The following is a 15,439-nucleotide window of genomic DNA, read 5'->3' as shown; positions in this document are numbered from 1 at the left end:
CACTATGTATTTGTATTCTGATACAGCAGAGGGCTGTGCAGCCACCCAAAGGGACCCAGACAGGCTGGAGAAGTGAAATGACAGTAACCTCCAGCTACAGAGTAACAACCCCAGGCACCAGCACATGCTGGTGGCCACCCAGCTGGAAAGCAGCTCTGCAGAAAAGGACCTGGAGGTCCTGGTGGACACCAAGCTGAACATAAGCCAGTAGGATGCCCTCGTTGCTAAGAATGCTAGCAGTATTCTTGGCTGCATTGGCAAAGTATCATCAGCAGATCAAGAGAGGTGATCCTTCCCTTCTACTCAGCACTGGTGATACTCGGAATTCCGTGTCCAGGACAGGACCACCAGTACAAGAGACATGAGCATACTGGAAAGAGTCCAAGAGTGGGCCACTGAGATGGTGAAGAGACTGGTGCACCTCTCCTACAAAGGAAGGCTGAGAGAGCTGGGACTGCTCAGCCTGGAAGCAGGGAAGGCTCAGGTGGTGTGAGGTGTGTTTTCTATGTGTATAAACACTTAATGGGAAGGAGTGAAGATGAAGCCAGGTTCTTTCCACTGGTGTCCAGTGGTCCAGTGACAGGACAAATAACAATAGGCACAAAATGGAAAAAAAAAACCTGCTTTAGCCAACCCTCCTTCAGCAGTGGGGTTGGCCTAGACCTTCTTATGCTAACTTGACAACCACACATACCAGCATGCTTGCCTTGCTGCTGGATTCCTCAAATCTTGTTTGCAAGACCTACTGAAGTGAAGATACTAACAAGACTTTTGGTGGTGGTGGTGTTTTTTTTTGTTGTTGTTTGGTTGGGTTTTTTGTTTTGTTTTTAGAGTTTCTTGAACTGAGACAAAGCTCAAGCACACAGCTGACTTGTACTGTGAGGAAGCTGAATCTTTTGTCAGAGGCAGAATCTCTTTCAACTAATCACAAAGATGTATGTATAACATTGGAAAGGCAGAATTTTTGCATAACTCTGAGCATGTAAAAATCCTATCTTAGGGTCCAGTTCACTATCCAAGGACCACACAGACCAGCCAACTTTGTTATTCTTGGTGGAAATAAACTGTCTGATCCATGCTCCTCTGCAACCCTTCTTCCTCACTAAAAGACGTTTTCTCATTTTGCTCAGAGAAGTTGTGGACGCCCCGTCCCTGGGCAAGGCCAGGTTAGATAGGGCTTTGAGCAGCCTGGTCTAGCAGAAGGTGTCCCTGCCCGGGGCAGGGGGGTTGGAACTGGGTGATCCTTAAGGCCCCTTCCAATACAAACCGTTCTGTAATTCTATGATTCACACACTTGTTTATCTTTGATAAACACAGTGTGTGTTCAAGTGTTCCTTTAGCAGATACTGGTATACAACCTCTTCCATTTAGGAGACAGAAACATTATAAAAGCTACACAGTACTTGCTATGCTAAAAGTCCATTTACTTCTTAATACATAAAGCTATTCATTTTATAGTTTCTCAGAAATTTAATACCTTTGCAGTTATGATACAGTCTACCAGCTGAAACTTAAATTCATTCTACAATTGAACACAAAAATAAACTATGCTACAAACCAACTAGAAAATATTTAAAAATAAGTCTTCTGTGTTCAGTTATATTAATTTCTAAACACTATGTAATTCTCTCACCAAGTTTGTGGAATTCAATGGTCTTACATACTTTCTCCCACATACAAAAAATCAGTTGTATCCTGCCAAATCGTTAAAATAAGAGATCATGAAACAAGGCTCAGTATAAAATCCAAGAGGCCTTCAGAGCAGTTTGTTGTTGTTTTTGTTTGTTTCTTTTGCAAACATTGCATGACTAAGGTGCCATTCTATAGTAAAATCCATACTGCAATCCTATGATTGCAGTAACTATGATTGCCTTCACTATACCACTTAAGTGTATGGATATCCACACACTTAGGTGTATGGATAACTACCTGTTCTGGGATACTACCCAGAGCTGTACAAGCTAAGAAATAAGGTTCTTGTAGTGTTATTACTTAAAACTACGTCATGAAAATGTGCAAAACACTAGTACATATGAAGCTAGAGAAACAAGGGCAGTATGTCCATTTTAACTGCACAATATAAAAGAGAAAGTAGCAATATATATGCAGGGATTTTTACTGCTATTTTAAACCAATAATATTAGCACTGTAATCTGACATTTTCTGTCCCCTTGCAAGACAGAATTGCATGTTGATAAGACTGTCCATGACTATCAAGAAAAGCAGACAGTAATATGAACAAGTGAGAAGACGTACACCACTCAAACTAGCATGCATTAGTACTTTGCATAACATTGAAAGAAAGATAGATGCTTTATAGCTAATCACAGGAAAGCTTTAGTCAAACATGTTCAATTTAACTATGAGCCTGATTCAATAAACTGCAGTCTGCCCACAAACCTCCGAAGGTATTTATACTTGAAGGTAAACTAAGTAAGTTTGTGGGTGACACTGAATTGGGAGGAGCAGTGAACTCCCTCAAGGGCAAAGAGGCTTGCAGAGAGATCTTGACAAATCAGATGGCTGGGCAATCACCAACCACATAAAGTTCAACAACAGCCGGATTCTGCACCTGGGAAGGGGCAACCCTGGCTACACATACAGAGTAGGGGACAAGAGGCTGGAAGAGCAGCCCCACAGAAAGGGATCTGGGGTTCTGGTCAACACTAAGATAAATATGAGTCAACAGTGTGCCCTGGCAGCCAAAAAAGCCAAATGGACCCTGGGGTTAGCACAATCAAGCACACAATTGCTAGCCTGCTGAGGGAAGCGATTGTACCCCTCTGCTCTGCTGATATGACCTCACCTTGAGAGCTGTGTGCAGATTTGGGTGCCACAATTATACGAAGGACATAAAACTGTTAAAGAGCCTCCGAAGATGACAAACAGTTTAGAGGGCAAGATGTATGAGGAGCGGCTGAGGTCCCTTGGTTTGCTCAGCCCCGAGCAGAGCAGGCCGAGGGGAGGCCTCATGGCGGCCTGCAGCTCCCTCACGAGGGGAGCGGAGGGGCAGGCGCTGAGCTCTGCTCTCTGGGGACAGCGACAGGACCCGAGGGAACGGCATGGGGCTGGGACAGGGGAGGGTCAGGCTGGGGGTTAGGGAAAGGTTCTGCGCCCAGAGGGTGGTCGGGCACTGGGACAGGCTCCCCAGGGCAGTGGGCACGGCACCGAGCCTGCCGGAGTTCCAGAAGAGTTTGGACAACACTCTCAGACACATGGTCTGATTTTTGGTGATCCTGTGCAGAGCCAGGATTTGGACTCAATGATCCTTGTGGATCCCTTCCAACTCAGGATATGCTACGATTCCATGATTTAAAAAAATATACATTTCAGATCAACCTCAACAAAAAGTAAACTATTGTCAGTGTCTCTGCCTTCAGTTTTTTTTTAAAGCACGGGATTCTCATTATAAAGTGTTAGCCAACATTTTTAAGTAATTACTAAATACTTTTTTTTTTTTTTGACAGAACTTGAAGAAAATTATCAATTTTTCCCTTAACCTCCCATTTTCAGGAGTCTGTTGGGGGGGGGGGGGGGGGGGGGGGAGTGGTTTGTACAGCCAGCTCTGCAAGAGTCAGAAAGGAAACAGGCACTGAGAAAACGGGTCTTAATCTATACTAATAGCTCAAACAGAAGCTTTAATTATAACATAAATAAAAACTCCGTAAGTTTATCCAGTAACTTTTTCACAGATAAAGACAGATTCAATTCTGCATTTTCCTACATAATTTTTTTTAAAGCTTATTAGCTTAATTTCTAAATAGATTCCATTTGACTCCCTGTATTTTGTGAAGCAAAAAGTTGCTTCAGGGAGGTTTAAGTTGGATATTAAGAGAAATTTCTTCACTGAAAGGGTTGTTTGGCATTGGAACAGGCCACCCAGGAAAGTGGCTGAGTCACCATCCCTGAAGGTCTTCAAGAAATGTGTAGATATAGAACATAGTAGCATGGTTTCATGGTGAACTTACCATTGCAAGGTTAGTGGTTGGACTTGATGATGTTGGAGGTTTCTTCCAACCTAAGTGATTCTATGATTCTATAGAAAGTACTGCAACAGTGCATATAGTCCAAATACAGACATATAGACAAATTACATGAATGACTTTCAGGTAATCAGAAACATAAAATAGTTTGTATATGCAACTGAGAGTGCAAGTAGTTAATTCTTAATCCAATTTTTGCATACTTACATTTGAACTGTTCCCATAATAATAGCAAGTATGCATGCAAATTGTGTAACTGATTTATGTACCTGCCTTAGGAAAAGGAAACTTAACAGATTTGAAATTCCTGATAAATAGGATCTTATTTCTGGTATTCATTCACATTAACTGTTGAAACAAATGTACAGGTCACAATGGGTAAAACTAACTCATTTTACAAATACAAGACAATCTCATGATTAGGCATGTATTCGTCAGACATCCAGCAGTCATCAGAAAAAAAAATCAATTAAGTTTAAAAATGTTATAAGTATTAAAGTATTTGATGAATTAAAAAAGCTTAAGGAACATGAGATCTGGTAAGTGACCTTATTCTACAGCTCTTAGAGTCATCTGAATTTCACTATAAATCTCTAAAAAGTTTGACAAACTTCATTTCAAGTTTGTATTTCTATGTCACAGTACTACCCCTAAAGCAATTATTTCCAAAATACAAAGTGACCTATTTTGAACACATAAATACCGAACTGAAAAATGACCTAATTAATTCTATGGACATTCATCCCCCGCAACAGGCTTAAAGCACACAACAACGTCTTAAGAAAACTAATCTGGAGCAAGAAAATATGTTTTTTTTTCTCATTATTATTTGCAACCGGTATTTCAAGAGGTTTTAGCTTTTGATGAAAACAAAGACATGAAATCTATAGTCCAAGCTGAGTAGAGCATGTAGCAGTCTCTAGGAACAGTAATCGCCAGTCCAGCCTGTCCAGTTCCCTCAGACGCTAACAGCAGGTCTCTCAGAAAAAGCAAGTGAAGGGGTAGCTTATATTTATCCTTTTCCAGAATAACATCTCAGTCTTCAGCACTTCACAGCTCAAGGAACAATGAGGCAAAGAGGATGTTTTTTGCATTTGAGTTGCTGATTTTTTTTTGCTCATGACTTAGAAACTTTGTAGGCCTTTAATATTCAAAAAAAACTTTTGACAAAGCCCTCCACGATCAATATATACTAAATGAAGCATCTCCAGTATGCTTTAAATATTTCACTTTCTAGTTTCACCTGACATCTCACATGTATGTTGTAAACAATTGTTCACCTTTTCTATTTACTTTCAGACCATACATAGCTTAAAGACATCTACCATCAGATCATTCAATCACCTCTTTTCTAGGCTCAAGACTCCTAGTCTCCTCACAGAAAATCCATTTCATTAGTTCCAATCATCCTTACAACCTGTTTCTGGACCTTACCTTGTTTTAGCAATTTACTCAGTTAGTGGAAAAGGGTGCCAAAGCCACAGACAATATTCAACGTGCAAGTAAACCATGAATTCACACAACGGAGCATCAACATTTGCAAGTTTAGGTGCAGTCCTCACAGAAGCCACAAGCAGCTTTTAAAAAGCTAATTTATAAGCCCCTAGAAGTTCAGAAAAATATTCATTGATAATGCAGCCTATAACATTGCTGGGGATACAAACAGCAGGTGGCAGCCCTGCTGTTTTCATTCTCAGCTATGATAATGATACCACAAGTGAGCTCCATCCTAGAAGTATTTTTTATGCAGTCCTGCCAGGTCTCTCACACTAAATGCAACTCCCAAAGAAGCTCCCTAACTATATGGCAGATTACTAACCACCTTTACAGATCTCCTCCCAGAAGATACTCTTGTGCACAAACATTTTGGATTTCAGAACTCCTTAAGATCAAATCATATGCTTTTTTTGGGGGGGGAACATGCTAGGTTAACAGTGATACTCTTTCACAAGCTGCCATCACACAGCAAATCCTTTACTAGGTGAAGAACAAAGACAGGACAAAGTAAAAAGTGTTAGTCTTTACAAACTGCGAAACAAAGACATATTTTCCACCCCGTGACACTTACAGGACACCTGAAGCTACAGACTTTATCATGGGTGTGTGTACTGGGTCTGGCTTGGACAAAGTTAACTCCCCCTGCAGCAGCCCACACAGTGCTGTGCTCTGCACCTGTAGCCAGAGCAGCCCTGATATCACTCCAGTGTTGTGTCTACTGCTGAGCAATACTGGCGCCGCACCAGGACACCCTCTAACCCTCCCCCCCCCCCCCCCCCCGCCCAAACCCCCCACCCCCCCAAGCCAGCAGGCTGGGGTGGGCAAGAGGTGAGGAAGGAACATCACCAGGGCAGCTGATCTAAACCGAGCGAAGGGATATGCCACACGATGTGGTGTCACACTCAGTAATAAAGGGTGGAAAAAGGAAGAATAGTGGAGGGGGGAGCTCTTGTTATGAAAACGTCTGTTCTCCCAAACAACGCCTATGTGTGTTGAGGCCCTGCTTCAAGGACGTGGTCAAGGATTGCTGGTTTGTGGGAAGCAGAGCGTAATTCCTTTCCCCTCCACTTCCACGCGGCCTTTGCTTATTTTTGTTTTTCCTTTTCCCCTTTCCCTTTAGTTAAATTAATAATAATTTTCCCTTAATAATTATTTTTCCTTTAACTAAATTATCCTTATCTCAACCCGTGAGTTGTTTCTTTCCTTTTCTTCTTCCCCTCCTCTTCTGAGGAGGGGCAGTGAGAGAGCGGTTGTGGTGGAGTTCAGCTGCTTAGCAAGGTAAGCAGCTTCCCAGTGAGCATTTCACCCCTCATTAAAGATTTTGTAATTCGAAGAAGTCATGCAATTCCCCTACCCTCACATCCCATTCTAAGTTACCGTAGACCCAGTACCAAGCAGCCAGGGAAGGGTCACACTCGCCCTTCTGCTGTTGTGACTGTAAGTACGCACACTAAAGTGAACTACATGACCAAGAGCACACGCATGGTATAGTCACTGGACACATCCACGGTTTGCTACAACACAGCAGCCGAGAAACCACGTCCTCAGCTCTGGCAACCAAAAGCCTCCTCGCTCCAAAACGATATACCTTCCAGAGCAGAGGCAGATAGCCTAAAATGAACTGGCAGGCTGGTACATGGGAGCCATGCGCCTCTGACCTACAATATTCTAGCAGGTGTAAGTAGCAAGAAGAAAGGATCAACACTGTGCCTATGTTGTGCTTGTAGCTCTACAATATCACTTTGTGATGCGGAAAGTTCAAGGAAGAACTTGTTAAACCATACATTTAACATTTGTACAGCAGCAACCTGTGAAGATTTGTATCTGAGTAAATCTAGATGAGACTTCCACAGGGAGAACAAGAGAACACTGTGAGCTTCCCACTATCACCAACTTACACAAGGAATACCTACAACACTAAAGGTGACAACTGTGTTACGACAGTTGGTTTCCTCTACTCTTTTCTCTAACTTTCAATATTCTTACAGATCTCACTTGTGAAATATTTGCCATCATTTATTCAGATCAAATACTTCAAATAGTTCAATTTGGAATCAAACTGAAACATTAAGAAAATCCCTAATGCTTAGGGATAGAACTCTTCAAATCTTATTTCTATTCTTTCACAGCTCAGTTTGCAGACTTCTAAACTTTATCCCAATTTTAATTTTAAATCAAAATTACCATCTTTTTTTCCAAAACAATTTACCAAGCTCCAAAACCATAGGCTCATTTACAATTTAAACCACTTATAAATTACCTTTTAAGCAAAGAACTAAACAGTGAAAGTGAAACAAAACCTGATCCACCAGGGTAATCGTTGCCATATAGCATCTATTAAAAACAGGCGTGTTTGCCAAGGTTCTCCTAAGAAAGGGTATCTGCTAACAACTAAAACTTCAACTAGACAAAACCCAGTGGAAAATCATAGGTCTACTGAACTAAATCGCAACAGCCTCAGTCAAGCAATTCTACATGCTAAATGCAGAAATGTCACAAAGGAACTAGAGCACATTTTGTTCATGAAACTCCTTTAAAAACAGCAACAGCCAATGAAGTATATCCTGTCATGCCTGACAATCACAAAGTGAAACCAATTAGACTTTGAAGAACTTCTTGCAATATTCAGCCTTCACAAAAAGATGTGTTCTTAATTCTAACTCTTTAACATCTTAAACAAAAAAGTTGGCAATTGTTCTAATCTACTGTTGTACAGTGTATTTTCTTCAAAAAATATTTTCTTAAAATATACTGTATGTTATATTTTCCTAAATATACTGTACCCCAAGAATTAAAATTAAACAGAATTAAGGATAAAAAATATGAATGCTTGCCTAAGTCAGTAGTAGGATTACTCATGCAGACAATGAACTTACCCACTACGCCTAACATCGCAATTTTAAACAAGTGAAAAAGTGGAGCAAAATGCAATCTTACAACAGAATGAAATACAGCATACGGGAAGAAACCTAAAGTCTGTCCTAACAATTTATACACCAAAACTACAATAAGCATTCATAAAGCACTCTGGACTTCGTTTCAGCAACTTCTTATGAAAACCTTCATTGTGATTTGATTACACAACAACTACTATCTTTCCTCAAGTACAAAACACTGCATTTCTTCAAAATACCTTGATTATTAGCCAGTCTCTGAATCCAAATGAAAACCAAGAAAAGAATTCAAAATATCACTCAATTGTTTTGAAATACGAAATACTGAGATATCAAGTTGCCTTGAAAGTTGTTTTCACTAGATATGAATTAAAATCTTATATTAGTTACAGCAAAATGTGTTATACTTGAAGCTCCGTGCAGACTGAAAATGTGTTTGAAAAGGCAGTAGCTTTCAGGATGAGGGAGGTGGGGAGAGACTAGGACCTTCATAAAGCTAATCTAAACAAAACCATATGCCTCATTCAGCATTATACTGAAGAAACACTAGCAAAAGACACCTACAGAAAAAAGCAGAAGTTTCTAAGTAAGTTAACTGCAGTACTTAGTAGTCCAATCAAGCGCCATTCAAAGTGAGAAAGTCCTAAAAGTACTAAATCCCCTTGTTTTTAAATAGTTAGGTGGGAAGTCACAGATTTTCTTTTTCCTGCATAATTACTGGGCTAGCCCATAACAACTTAGGGAGATTATTATAATTAGTACTTGACAATGTAATATTCTGAACTGAATGCATTACTGTGGTAACTGTACATTTAGATTTGGTGTAAAATCGTTTTACCTTCTTTAAAAAAAAAAGATTAAAAAATAATTACAAAATTCTGTACTGTCACCAAAAATTGAGGCTTATAAATTACAAGACCTGACTTTTTTTTTCCTATTCTGCCATACTCATCATAAAAACTCAGAGATCAAATCAAAGGGTTTTTTTTGTTTGGTTGTTTTTTTTTTTAAGTAGACACCAAATAAAGGTTATTCCCTTACACACATTGGCTCTAATTCTGATCCAGCTGCTATTCAGTCACATCTACTTATTCAGATAAGACATATTGTTTCCTGCATTGGTCCCAAGAAAGGAAACTCCTCTTACACACACCCATACCCTCACTTCAGTAAAAGGTAACCATCTAACAATCTACTAACAACCAAGAAATCAGCACCACCCCAAAGCTGAGAGTAAGATGAGCATGACTGGCAGTAGTTCAGTTCAGTGTCACTGCAAGTAGTGAAAAGCAAATCGTGCTGGTGTTTCCACAGCCTCGTGTTTGGAAGGTAAGTCTGTGAGGTGTGGCTGTACTCCCAGCTGGTTACTGCAGTTCAAGGCAGAATCGGGGTAAGGCCCAAGATGTATTTTACATCTACGTATGATGACCACAGTCATCAACACGTTCTCAGTTCATTAAAAATGTAACCAAGAAAACACTGTAGGGTGACAAAAATTATCCTGCATTAGGCTGCTGTTAATTTTTTCTTATAGGAAGTGTTTTAGCTTAAAAACTTCTATTCTAGTAACCACCAGGAAACTTCTGTTGCTGCTGTCACTAATGTCTTGGAAGGGGGGGAAAAAGGTGTAAATCTACAGTTCAGCAATACCAAAAACACACGCTGTTCACTTCCCGGAGGCAGCTGAAGATTTTTAAACAACAAAAACACCCATTTTCCCCTTAATTTCAGAAACAAAGGCACGAGGCCGGCTTTCCGCACCGAGACACGCAACTACCCTGGGAGAAGCAACTCTCTGCGCGCACTTCCCACCCGGGGCTCCCAGTCGGAGGCGGCGGGGAGGGAGGGAGCAGGCAGGCTCGGGGGAGACACGAACCGCGGTGCCGGGACGCTGCGAGCTGGCGGCGAGCAGGTGCTGCTGAACGCGTGCCTCGCTCCCTCCGGGGACGGCTCCGACGTCGCGCGGCTGCCGAGCACCCCAACTGCGCGGAGAGATGAATGAACCGCAGAGACCCCGCGGAGCCCCGGGCGGCCTCTCCCGTCCCCGCCCGCCCCGAGCCCCCCAGCACCGCACCGCCAGCCCCGCTCCCCCTCCCTCCGCCGCCCGCCGCCGCCACCTGCCCACCCCCGCCTGCCCGGCCCGCTCCGCTCCGCTCCGCCGCGGCCCGCTCCCGGCCCCCAGCCCCCCTGAGCCGACCACGGGCCCCGCCCCGGGGCCGCCGCCCGCCCCGCAGCGCCCCAGCACCTGTCCGGGACGGCGGTGGTACCGGCGCGGTGCGGGTCCCGCTGCCGCCGGACGGACGCACCGGCGCTACCCCGCCCCCCGCCCCCCGGCTGCTCCGCTCCTCCCCTCCCCGCCCGGGACTTCTCGTTCCGTGCGCGGATGACAGCTGCGCCGTGCGCATGCGCGCGGCACTCGCACGCCCTGGGGGGGGGGGGGTGAAAAAGCGGAGGCCCGGGGGGGGGAGCACGTGACGGAGGCCGGCGCCGACGTCACGCAGCCGGCAGCGGTGCCGCCCCCGGGGCCCGCCTGGGTCACGTGGTTCCCCCTGCTCCCCCCCGCCCCCCCCCCCCCCCCCCCCCCCCCCCCCCCCCCCCCCGCAATCTGTCCTGTAGCGGGCTCAAAGTGTCCCTCACAGTGTTACCACAGAATATCAGTACCTCTGAAGGAGAACACTGGCCTTTTTCAAAAGTTACGTAGTCGTGCGTGGGGACTAGGTCGGTGCCTTACCTTGATTAAAGCAGCACAGTACTTTTCACAGAATCATTAAGCGTGGAAAAGCCCTCCAAGATTATCTGGTCCAACCGTCACCCCACCACCACTGTTACCCACTAAACCATGTCCCTAATCACCACGTCCAGCCTTTCCTTAAGCACCCCAAGGGACGGTGACTCCACCACCTCTCTGGGTGACCCCTTCCAACGCCTAACCACTCCTTTTAAGGTGAAATTTTTCCCATTTCCAACTTGAAATGAGAAATTTCCAACTCACCGATCACCTTCTTTATTTTAATGGGCTCATCTTAAAAGTACCCATGAGTTTGCTGACGTTCTAGGGCATGAGAAATATTTTTTATCTTACTGAGATTTAAGCAATCTTTTTTGCACTTTCTTCCTGCCTTTCATGTTTTGGACTGTGCAATAGGTTAGTGTTGGCTACTAACAAAAACACTACTTCTGTGACCACAAACACTGAGAAATAAAAGGATGAATCTCCTAAATTCCCGTCTGTTATAAATGAAGATACAACTCAATCTGAATTTAGTAATATTTGTAAAAGGCAAGTAAACAGCCCTGAGCGCGCACGAATCCTACATTCTACCAACACGCACGCACAACCGCCGAACTTTCTAAATATATAGAACATCGCTTTTACATATTCATAAGAAACCCGAGTACGCCTATACATATGTATGAACCATCCTCCCTTCGTATTATAATTATCTCGTCCAGACCGCAGGGGCGGCTTCGACCAGCTCCCTCTTCTTCTGCGCATGCTGTGCCCGCCACAAGGTTCCCGAAAGTAACAAAATGTGATCGACACTAACTTCTGCCGGGCCGTCTTTTCCCGTGTTTCGTTAACCCTTGAAACCACACTAATAATATGATTATCATATAACATTAAACAACAAATTTTAACAGTTTACTCAGTGTTTTTCATTGTTCTATATCAGTAACTGCTACTTCTTTATTGATGACATAACTTCATTATATGTGTTACATCCCATATTGAGGACAGGCTCCCTTCTTATACCATTCGCCGCACAGCAGTCCTTTTCCACTAACTCTTCATTGGTCAAACAACTTAGCCCGGCAACCAGCAAACCCCCAGCAACTTCCATGCCTTAACGGCGGGAGAACAAGCAACCCGAGACGGCAAGGCGTCTTCTGAATCACCCTTCTTTGTTCCCTCTCAACTCTTTACATTCCTGATGGCCTCATCGTTAAGAGTCTGATGTTATCATCAACCATGGGGCTTGCCGACCCCCATGGCCACACTCCCACATCTCCCCCTTCTTTATTAACATCAACCATCTTCTTGACACGAATTATTACTCCATATATCACATTTCCTTTTGTTTTAAGTTGCGAGCTCAATATCTAGGCACCGCAAGCTTCTGAAATCATACTATAGGCTTCTCTAGCCCTTTGGACTTAGTACAAAGACCTGAATTTCTGGGTCAGCCATCTCATATATGAGTGTAAGAGTTAATTATGCTACCAAAAAGATGTTCCAGGAAATCAAACCACAAAAGTGGCCTTTCTGCTGTATGATAGTGTGAACAGTACATGTCTTCCACCCTGTCTGGCTGATGCTGGAAGCCACTTCCGCTTGAGTAGTCATTTTCTACTCAAGGAAGTTACAAGCTTGTCCTCCACGACTTCTCGGGGACCCATTCTCATGGGGACTTTTATTTTTCTTCTTAATGTAATCCGAAATTCCTGTATTGTTTGTCTTGGCCTATCACTGTGCATTTCCAACGACAGCATAGCTCTGCCTTTTCTATGCTCTTTCTCTAGGCAAAGATGGACTGCTGTCCACCTGCCAACATCATTCCAAAGCCTTGTCCTCTTCAAGCTGAATGCACCAAGCCCCCTCAGAATCTCCTCACATCTCATATTCTCTGGCCCTGAATGATCTTGCGGCCTTCCTCAGGACTTGTTCAAATATGCCAATGTCTTGCACCTACTGGGGAGCCCAGAACTGGCACAGCACGGTATTCCACACAACTAGTTCAGAATACACCATTTTTGTTCCTAAATGTAGGTTACTTCTACACTGTGCAGGAACAATACCAGGAAACCTTTCCAGAATTCTAAGCAATGTGTTTCCTTAATATCTCAGTAGCACCACTATCTAAAGATACGGCAGGTTTTGACGCTGAAAACTTCTCTGGTAGAATTCCACTGCAATACTACCTAAAAGACATGAGAAGGCAGCAACCACTAGGAAGTAAAGTGCTTCAACACCAAGCAAAGGAGCTGATTTTGCTATGCTCCTGATACTGTCTAGAGAGTGCAGGTTGCTGCCGCTACTATTACACTACACTGAGCTATAAGTACGTTAACATGAAAGTTGGCTGTTTGGGTGTAATCCTGGCTGAAACTTTCTGAAGACTGTATGCTTAATTAAAAGTGTGCAATTCAATAGTGTAATATGTGCTATGTTGGCTACACAGGGAACACAGAAGTTTTCCTGAACAATGTATGTTTTGTCAATTTTCTATCTTTGTCCTAGGGCTGAGGCGTGTCCTCCCGCACTGGCTGGCTGTCATTCTGAAAAGAACTGACTGTCAGATGGGTGAAAATGCAGTGCCGTAATTATTAGCCAGGCACTTCCTTCTACCTGCCCCTTTTTCTGATGCGATGCCTACCCTCGCATGGGCCTTGGAGGTCCTAAGTCCAAGGACTAACCCGACAGGTCATGGACATTCCCTCGCTCCTGCCATCTTACAGGGATGTGGGCAGCCACCGGAACATGTGCCCCTTCTCCTGGGACACGGGCTCCTATGGGGCAACCCACGGTCATGGGTTCACGCTTCTCTCCCCCCTTCTCCTGGAGCATCAGCCTCCCCAAACCCATGGACAGCAGCACTCACTCGCCACGCTGCCTTTCCCGTCACCGGTCCACAGGATGCACGCTCTAGATGAAGTTAGCCGGGGAATGGAAGGAGGCTCTTCTTTTCCTGCGCTGGTCTTGCACCTTCTTCCTTGGCTGCGGGTGCCCGAGCTCTTGCAGGCGGAGCTGGTAGAGGCGCTTCAGGCACCTCACCGTGAAGGCAACATTGGCCTCCATCCGGCAGAGCAAGTTACAGTCACTTAGAGCATCCTTTCCGCAGCTGTCTGTCCGCACGGCAACCGAGGCCAACCGGCCTGTTCCCTGGAAGCAACAAGTGAAGAGGGCATGGATGAGGGCTTGCAGGGTGAAGAATTGTCCTGCTGAGCTCGGCTTCCCCTGGCGCGTCCAGCCTTGCAGGACTGCCCCTGGCAGCAAGTGGGGCTCACAACACTGCCGGCGGGCCCCAGGCCACGCCTGGGGCTTCCAGCAGCTGTCAGCCCTGCGGCTGGACAAGTCCCTGGGGAAGAGGCAGAGGGCATCCTGGGGCCTGCTAAGGCTTCTTTATACATGCTGGGTTTTGTTCTTCCTGGCAAGCATTCATGGCCAAGGTCCTTGTGGTTCCCTGCTCCCTGCAGGCTGGCCCTTTCCTGCGCGCTGTGTCTCTGTCACTCACCTGTCTGCGGAGTCTCCTTGCTCTTCTCCAGAGGCCTTCAGCAAGCGGTGCCACACAGAGGAGACAGATGGCTTCCCAGTTTCTACAAAGCATCCAGACACTCCCGCCGTGGGCAAGGTATTCCCAGAAGTAGCCCAGGGGGTAGGGCAGGTCGGAGGTCTGGTGCTCTGTGCTGAGGGGCTGTTGTTTCGGGCCCTCATCAGGGACCACCGTGCTTAGCCTGAGCCGGATCCGGCTGGGGCAGCTGGAAAGGCCGAGGCTGCAGGGCCAGTTGGGGACCTGGTGCTTGGTGCCAAGGCTTCTGCTGACCCTGACCCTGTCCCCACGGTGTCTGCAAAGGCCAAGGCCACCTGGGATAAATGAAGCCATGGCCAGAGCCATGGCCAAGAGGAGAGTCAGGCTGAGCTTCATCCTGTGCTCTCCTGAGGAACGCTACCAGCACTGGAGACGGCTGTCACGCTGAGCAGAGCTCTGGCAGTGACCACCAGCACTGGCAGCTGTGGCCAGCCGCAGCCTGATGTTATGCCCGGCCCTGTGATGTCACAGGGCCTTTCACTGTGAGACCGGCAGGTGATGGAGGCTGTGGTGAGGCCGGGGAGGACACAGGCAGGCGGTCTCTGAAGCCTGCTGCTGCCGCTACAGGCCACACAGGGGGGACTGTCTGCCCAGTAGGGCGGTGGGCCTGAGCCCCGCGTGTTTTGGGCCATGCCCTGAATTTCTCAGTGAGAAGGAGAAGTGGCCAGAGCCACATCCAAGCTGGGCAGCCATGGCACAGTTCTCCTCAAAACACTCTTGTGGGCGGAGTGGAAGCCCCCATTAAGAGGAAGGCCCC

The 15,439-nt window shown here is 45.4% G+C and overlaps 1 protein-coding gene across 12 annotated transcripts in view; it reads right to left on the bottom strand.

Annotated features, from left to right (window-relative positions):
• The window catches only part of KDM4C (lysine demethylase 4C), a 286,752-nt gene extending 271,754 nt beyond the window's left edge, over positions 1-14,998 (bottom strand). For 6 of the 12 annotated variants that reach the window (XM_066989007.1, XM_066989008.1, XM_066989009.1 and 3 more), the window contains exons 1-2: positions 10,620-10,776; positions 10,251-10,356 (exon numbers count right to left, since the gene is read on the bottom strand). The gene's annotated coding sequence lies outside the window, so the exon portion shown is untranslated. Of the gene's footprint in view, positions 1-8,356; positions 8,504-10,151; positions 10,357-10,499; positions 10,551-10,619; positions 10,778-13,974; positions 14,256-14,607 lie in introns of those variants that run through there. The other 6 variants (XM_066989006.1, XM_066989004.1, XM_066989002.1 and 3 more) reach the window with 6 other exon arrangements.
• Positions 14,999-15,439: the final 441 nt, after the last annotated feature.

The sequence above is a fragment of the Anser cygnoides genome, chromosome Z, assembly GCF_040182565.1.
Source record: "Anser cygnoides isolate HZ-2024a breed goose chromosome Z, Taihu_goose_T2T_genome, whole genome shotgun sequence".
NCBI lineage: Eukaryota > Metazoa > Chordata > Aves > Anseriformes > Anatidae > Anser > Anser cygnoides.
Note: the sequence above shows the minus strand (reverse complement) of the source record. Positions and strands in the feature narration are given on the sequence as shown.